Genomic DNA, 8,669 nt, shown 5'->3' with positions numbered 1-8,669 from the left:
TTACGATTATGGAGAAGTTATATTTATCTTATTTATTCCTAATATACTGATTAAAACATGACCAAAACATAAGTGAGTTTGCAGTTGAATTGTAACTATCTAATTTTAAATGAAAATATATCAGTGCAGTGCCTGCATGGATAGTGTTCCATTTTTACCTGCAGAAAGCAAAGTAGACAAAAAAATTTGTGAATCAAACAGTGAATATATTAGAATTTCAGCAGAATTTAAAGATTTTAGTCTGCCCATTCTCGTAAAACCAGCCGAAAAATTACTTTTTCTTTTGCTCCCTCGAGTATTACTACAGCGGCTGAGGATGAAGAAAATCCGCGTCACACTGTTCTTCTTCTTTCTTCTGATTGGATTTTCAGGAGCCGCTCCACATGAAAATGGATATCATCATCATGGTGTGAGAAAAACGATTGATATTGCAGGCAGCTACCAGCAGTGGCTTGACTCCATTCAAGAAAGAAGAGATTATGTCGAGCACGGTGGAGTAGTGCAAGGTAAATAGCCATGGAAGATCTTGACCGTTGCCAAAAATGGTGTTGCAGATTTTCGAAGAGTTCGAGAAGCTATTGACTCTGTTCCGGAGAACAATGCTTCCAGGGTTTTGATCTCTATCCGAGCTGGTCTTTACTGGTTTTGTGATTCTTTTTCCTTTCTTGTTTGTGATTCTAATGGTTTAAGCTTTGTGGACTGCCATGATTCTTGATCAGGGAGAAAGTAACTATTCCTCCCAACAAGCCATTTATTGCTTTTGTAGGAGACGGAATCGGGAAAAGCATCATCGCATTGAAGTGAAAGGATTTAAACAGAGAAATAAAATAGATGCAATAAGAAAAATAAACAATACCAGATTTATCGTGGTTCACCACAATAGTGGCTATGTCCAGACTGTAGAGTATTGGATTAATATGTAAAAAAGGATATTACAAATGAATAGGAGCAGCATATAAAAAGGCTCCAATGATATTACATATGAAAGGTTTCAGGAAACCAAGAGACATGCTTATTGGAGGGAAGAAAACAAGTGACCGTTGGCCTTCACCATATCAACAAACTCCCACCTGAAGGACAACCAATGCTGCAACTGATCACACAATACCCTGCTCAAAGAATGATCTATCTTTTCTTCACAAGCCCAAGAGAAGTTCTAGCACAATCGAACTTCTCTTTGGCAACAACCTTCATGAATATATCAGCCAGATTGATCTTGGTATCAATCTTGACAACATTCAGCTTGCCCTCTTTGACTGCATGACGAACAAAGTGAGCATGTGCATCAACATGCTTGGAGCGACGTTGTGATAAGTGATTATGTGCCATGAAGATCGCACTATGATTGTCAAAAAACAAATTATATTCACTTTGATGACCTTTCAAGTCACCAAGTAACCGCTAAAGCCAAATCATTTCCCTTGCACCTTTGAAAAGAGCTAAGTATTCAGCCTCAGCTGAAGAAAGAGCAATGCAATGTTGCAACCATGAAGCCCAACTGATCGCAGCTCCAACAAATGTGAAGGTATAACCAATGGTAGACCTTCATTTATCCAAGTCTCTGGCAAAATCAGAATCAATGGAACCTTGTAGCTGAACTTTGTTTCCACCAAAACATAAGGCATAATCTGAAGTACCTTTTAGATACCTTAGCATCCATTTGATGGCTTCCCAATGAGCTTTTTCGAGATTTCTCATGAACTTGCTCACAACTCCCACTACATGAGCAATATCGGGGCGAGTAGAAACCATGGCATACATAATGCTACCAATTGCTGATTTGTAGAGAATTTTCTCCATAAATTCTTTTTCTTCCTGTGTTTTTGGACATAGTTTAGAACTTAATCAAAAGTGACCAACAAGAGGAATAGGAGTTACTTTTGCATCAGCCATGCCAAATCTTTCAACAACTTTGTCAATGCATTGATTTTGAGACAAAGTGATTTCCCTCTTTTTCCTATCCCTTGTGATTGTCATGCCAAGAATCCTTTTGGCCACCCCTAAGTCTTTCATTGCAAATTTACTTGCCAATTTTTGCTTCAACTCATTAACTATTTTTTTGTTTGTGCCAGCTACTAACATGTCATTGACATAAAGAAGAAGGATGACAAACCCACCACTCGGAAGTTTCTTGAAGTAGACACATGGGTCTGATTCACATCTTGTGAAATTATGCTCAGCCATGAAGCGATCAAATTTTACATACCATTGTCTTGGGGCTTGTTTGAGGCCATACAAGCTACGATTCAATCTGCAATAAAGATGTTCATGTCCCTTCTTTATTAACCCTTGAGGCTGGTCCATGTAAAGTTCCTCTTCTACATCACCATGTAGGAATGCAGTTTTCACATCAAGTTGTTCTAATTCAAGATCCCATGCTGCTGCTAATCCCAGAATAGTTTGGATAGTTGTCATCTTGACAACTGGTGAGAAGATTTCATTGAAATCTATCCCTTTCTCTTGATCAAATCCCTTTACCACCAATCTGGCTTTGAAGCATTTGTTGTCTTTTGCTTCTTCTTTTAACTTGTATACCCACTTGTTCCTAAGTGGTCTTCGATTAGGTAGAAGAGAGACAAAATCCATGGTTTGATTCTTGAGTAAAGAATCCATTTCTTCATGCATCGCTATTTGCCATTTATCACTATTGACATCTTTGAGAGCTGCTTTAAATGTAGATGGTTTTGAAAATTCTAAAACTAGAATTGAAGGCTTTGCTTCTTCAGCATACAATAATTCATAATCAAAGTATTTGGCTCATATTCTCCTTTCTCTAGTAGACTTTCTTCATTGTGGCCTTAAGTTCTTTGTTGAGCTTGAACTAAATCAAAAGGAGAACTGGTGACTGTAGTTTTTCCACTCAAAGACTAAACATCACTTTTATTTTCATGATTTGAAGTAATCTTCTACTTCTCTATTTTATCATACTCTTGATTGGGCATTTTATGTGTATAATCCTCAGACTGGCTGAATGGAGAAGCCTTATCTTGATGCCCAAAACATGCTTGGCCAAGACTATTAGTAGGGGAGACAAAGTCTAAATGCCTACAAGATTCATCACAACCAAGGTCGAAAAATGGAGAAAAAGTATCTCGTGTAGTGTCATTAATAACATGGTCGCTGTGATTTGGGGAGGCAATTTATTGTATCCATTATTCCTTTGATCTTGCGGGCTGGTAAAAAACTATTTCTTGTGACTTCCTTCAAACCTGCAATGATAAGGGTGAGTGGAATCAGAGAATGGATGCCGTGAAACTACCTCCTTTGTGTGAAATTGCTCTTGAGGATTGCCAAGGTTCTAGTCAAGAGGAAAGTATGACATATGTTCATAGTGATTACCCTACAGATTACTTGCACCCTGCGAATTAACTTCTCTATGCTGCGAATTGACTTCTGCTACTTGCGTATGCAAATTAACATATTCAACCTGTGGTCTGTGTTCCAAATTTCCCTATGAATTAACATGTTCAAAATGAAGTTTTCTTCCTTCAAAGAAAAAGTCTTCATTGTCTTGACTATGCTGTGTATGTTCATCCACATCTTTATTGCCATGTTTCTTTGACTGTAGATGTCTTTTGCTATCCATAAGCAATGTCTCATATTGTGTAGACTTATTTTGATTGTATGAAGTGGAGTGCGGGCCCTAGAGATTGGAGAACCTATTTGGTAACTTGTCAAATCCCAACCCAAATTGCTAAGAATCTTTGTCTATGCCATTGTGTCTTATTCCTAGACAATTACCTTGGTAGTGAAACCATTCAATTTCATAAACCTGAGATTGTGAATATATAGGCTGAGCATTTGATTTATTTATGCTAGTAAACCATTTTGAGTTTACACTTTCATTTTCATAATTTCTCGAGTTGAAGAGGGAATCTTCTTGTTCAGTATGCCATGTATCCTCTGAGGAAGAGATAGGGGCAGGAGCAAGAACTGATGTAAGAGAGGGATTATTTGTGGGATACAACAACTGCGTATTACCATGCTAAGAGTGGGTGCCATTACTCATTATATCAAATAAAGGAATGAATTCTCTGTTAGGAGTCTCGTCTTTAGAATGAGGGAATACCTTCTCATTAAAGATGACATCTCTGCTCCTAATGATCTTCTTTTTAGTTAAACTCAAAAGCTTGAAGCCCAACTGATCCTCTCCATATCCAACGAATATGCAAGGCTCAGATTTAGGATCCAGCTTGCTTCTTTTCTCTTTGGGTACATGTACAAAGGCTTGACAACCAAAAAATTTAAGATGAGAGTATGAAATTCTTCTACCTTTCCATTCCTCTTCCAAAATTCAAAAGTTCAACCTTGAAGAAGGACTTTGATTAATGAGATATACGACTGTATTACATGCCTCAGCCCAGAATTCTTTTCCCAATCCCACATTTGAAAGCATATACCCAGCTTTCTCCATTATTGTCCTATTGAGTCTTTTCACTGCCCTATTTTCTTGAGGGGTGTAGGGTACAACTTTCACCTTATGAATACCATTATCTACACAATAATTGTTGAATTCCAGCAAACAACACTCACCTCCATTATCCATTTTTAAACATTTGATCTTGTGGCCCCTTTGGTTTTCAACAAGAGCTTTGAAAACTTTAAACTTAGAAAAAAATTCGGATTTATTTTCCATCATATATATCCATACTTTCCTAGTACAATCATCAAGGAAAGTAACAAAAAAATTTTCACCTCCTAAAGAGCTTACCCTCAACTAGACCAAAGACATCTGAGTTTACAAGTTCCAATGGTTTTTCCATGAGATTATGTCTGTCTTTCAAGAAGCTGACCTGCTTTTGCTTTTTGTAAAGGCAATGTTCACAAAATTCCAAATTTGCTGATTGGAGACCCGACAGTTGATCCCTTTTGAGCATTATCTCAAGGCCCCTTTTGCTCATGTGGCCTAATCTTTGATGCCAAAGTGATGCATCGCTGCCCATGACTATCATAGCAGCCCCTATTTCAGTAGGCTTCACAAGAAGATAAAGATTACCAACTTTTTTTTCCCTTGGCAATTATTCTCCAACACTTGGTAACTTTCCAAGTATTTGGATGTAAGGTTGGATAATATCCTTGTGCAAAAAGCTGACTAATGAAAATCAAATTTCGCTTTAATTTGGGAACATGGCAAACATCTTTTAACAACCATTGTCCTCCATCTTCCAATGGTAACAAAATGTCACCTTTGCCAACTATTTCACAAGATTTGTTGTCTCCAAGAAATACCTCTCCAAATTGACCTTCGTGGTAGTTTGTGACACAATTCGTACATGAAGTAGCATGGAAAGAAGCTCCAGAATCTATCACCCAAGAATCTAATTTTGTGTCACTTGTAGAAAGAACTAAAGCGCTTTCATCTTTCTCATAGGCTATATTTGCTTCCATGTTTCTTACATTTTCTTGTGCTTTCTTGTAAGCCTGACAATTTCTTTTTGTGTGGCCAGGCTTACCACAAAACCAACATTCTCCATTCCTACCTCTTGACCTTGAATGATTGGGTGACTTTGTGCTGATTGTAATTATTATTTCCTCTATGATGGCCTCTTCCTCTTCTCTCGGTGCTGACCATAGTGAGAGCATCATCGGATGAGGAGTCTTTGTTACTCCTTCTCATGTCTTCACTTAATAAAGTGGCAACAACTTCGTCATAGGCCAACTTTGACTTTGTAGAGTTTGAAGTACTTACAGCTGTAACGATGGGATCCCAACTGTCAGGTAAAGAACATAACAAGATGATGGCTTTGGATTCGTCATCTTGAGTCATACCAACCGAGCTTTCTTGACATAGTAGGGTATTCAAATCATTTATATGATTGGACATCGTAGTCCCTTCCTTCATGTTTAGTTGGTAAAGTTTCTTCACAATGAATATTTTGTTTGCGGCCGATGCTGTTTGATACATATTCTGAAGTTTGTCCCAAACTTCTTTCGTTAACTTCTCATTTGAGACATTGAACAAGATGTTTTTTTGGCTAGCGAGAGAAAAATGGATGCCATCGCCTTCTCATCCATCTTTTCCCAATCTTCATTAGACATTGTAGATGGTTTCTTAGACTTTCCTTCAATTGCAAGAGCCAAGTCTTGCTTAACTAGCAAGGAACACATCTGCACTTTCCATAGGCCATAATTCTTGCCTATAAATTTCTCTATTTTCATATCCTCCATCTTTTCAAAAAAATTCAACACTGATTTCCCAATCTGCACAACTAGGCTCTGATACCAATTGGGAGGATTTAAACAGAGAAATAAAATAGATGCAATAAGAAAAATATGCAACACCAGATTTATCCTGGTTCACCACAATAGTGGCTACGTCCAAACTGCAGAGTATTGGATTAATATGTAAAAAAGGATATTACAAATGAATAGAAGTAGCATATAAAAAGGCTCCAATGATATTACATATGAAAGGTTTCAGGAAACCAAGAGACACGCTTATTAGAGGGAAGAAAACAAGTGACCGTTGGCCTTCACCATATCAACAGGAAGGACAAGGCTTATCATGACAATTCCACTTGGAATATGGGAACTTACCTTAGTGCTTCAGTCGCTGTGGATTATGATGACTTTGTTGCAGTTAACATTTCTTTCTGGGTACTTCCCATGTTTCTTGTAATGTTTTTCATTTTTATGATTGGAAACTCCAAAATTGGAGTAAATTTGATATGTGAAAGTAGGTATTGCGAATGTGGTTATGGCTAGCATTACATATTTGAATGTGGGTATGGTAATGTAGGAAAATCCATGAGAATATTCATGTTGTTTGAACATTTGAGTCATGATTTTGGGCATTCTTTATATTTGATAGATTTGATGTATGAAAGTAGTTGAGGCAATATTGGGTTAGCAAAGGTTTAGTATATATTAAGAGAAGAATTAAGTTTTTGAACATTTGAGTCATGATTTTGGGCATTCTTTATATTTGATAGATTTGATGTATGAAAGTAGTTGAGGCAATATTGGGTTAGCAAAGGTCTAGTATATATTAAGAGAAGAATTAAGTTGATTTTTATATTGTGTGATGTGTAAGCTGTTCTGCAATCTATAACAAGTGTAAATGTAGGTATGATTGTGATGTTCCTTATATTCGATATATGAAAGTAATTGGGGCCACCCATATAAATTGTAAAGTATGAAAGTGGGTAAGGCTTGTAAATTTGATTTAAGATAGTGGGTATCCTTTGTATTTGATATTATATGGAAGTAGTTGAAGCAATGAAAATAAATTGTGAATGTAAGAATGACTTGTAAATTTGATATATGGTTGTGGACATGGCTTATATTTGTTTTTCCTTTTCTGAATGTAAAACATAGCGAAGTTTCCAGAACATACTGAATATAGACAAGTTGTGGCACTGAGAGCAACAGGAGAGAGGGCCATATTTCTCGATGTGAATTTTTCGGTGGTCAAGATACTCTCTTGACTTCCAAGGCACCCATTACTTCCTAAATTGCACCATATGAGGTGATGTAGATTTCATCTGTGGCAATTGGAGGTCAATTTATGAGGTAAAATTAGATTGAAACGTTTGTAATGAATACTTTTTAAGTCTTAAAAGTCCAATTAATTGTTCAACTCACAATTTATCTAATGAAAATTTCATTGTTGATGTTGCAGAATTGTCATTTGATCGCCCGTGGAAGTCGGGGTGCTGTGGTTGCACAAAAGAGGGAGGCAGCGAGCGAGACAACTGGGTTCGCATTTGTGAGATGCGATGTGTGTGAGAATGGGCATCCGTTACTAGGCCGTACGTGGGGTGATTTCTCTAGTGTTACTATCATAAAGTCTCGGATTGATCTTAATAATGATCCACGGGGCTTCGGTGATTTTGGTCATCCCGACCGCAAAAGGTCTTCTTGGTACTTTTGATCAACGATGGAATACTAGAAGTTGTGAAGAATTGCTTATTGCGGAAATATTTAGCTTTTCTATAGTTTTCAGTTCTTTTGTGACCATTTGTGGGAATTTAGAAAAATTATTTCTATTTGTTTTTGTCAGGACTGCGTTCTATGGAATGCATGAGTGCAAAGGCAGAGGAGCAGCGATTGCAATGAAATCAGGATGGACCACGCAATTGACACGTGATGAAGCGAGACTGAACCTGGATAGGAGCTTCATCAATGCTTCACATTGGTTAGACCCCATTCTTGGATTTTAAGGTGGAATTCCGGACTGTCATTTATTCTTCTCCGCCAAGGGATATATTCACCATGTGAGAAAGAATGCACAGTAAAGATTCATCTTTGTACTAAATGTTTTTTGATCGTCTGTTTTAGTGTACATTTTTTCCATGTATCTTGAGAGTTGTTAGAAAGTTGTGTTCAAGGATTTCATAGTTTTTCCAAGGTATCCTTGATTTTTCCATCTTCTGGGCGCTCTGCTACAATTTCAATTCATGCTTCCTTCTACAATAGTCATGTGCTCGGTTCACGGTTTGGTTGACAGTTTCTCCATGTAAAACTCTTTCCATGTAAGACTCTTGGTTTTGTAATGTTTAGGGTCCTTTTGGTGAGCGGAATAGGAATACATATTCTGGAATACCTATTCTGGAATACGTATTCTGGAATATAACGTATTCCTGTTCTCCGTTTGGTTTAGCCAATGTTTGATGGGAATTCGCGGACCTGCAAATTTATGTTTTCTAAAATAGAAAAAAATGGAATAG

General features: G+C 37.3%; 1 pseudogene; it reads left to right on the top strand.

Moving 5' to 3' along the window:
- Positions 1 to 316: 316 nt before the first annotated feature.
- LOC149563890 (putative pectinesterase 53) lies at positions 317 to 8,162 on the top strand (annotated as a pseudogene).
- The last annotated feature ends 507 nt before the right edge of the window (positions 8,163 to 8,669 follow it).

The sequence above is a fragment of the Cupressus sempervirens genome, chromosome 4, assembly GCF_028749045.1.
Source record: "Cupressus sempervirens isolate cs-2001-9-10 chromosome 4, ASM2874904v1, whole genome shotgun sequence".
Classification (NCBI taxonomy): Eukaryota; Viridiplantae; Streptophyta; class Pinopsida; order Cupressales; family Cupressaceae; genus Cupressus; species Cupressus sempervirens.
The sequence above is the reverse complement of the archived record's forward strand: the minus strand, read 5'-3'. Positions and strand labels throughout refer to the sequence as shown.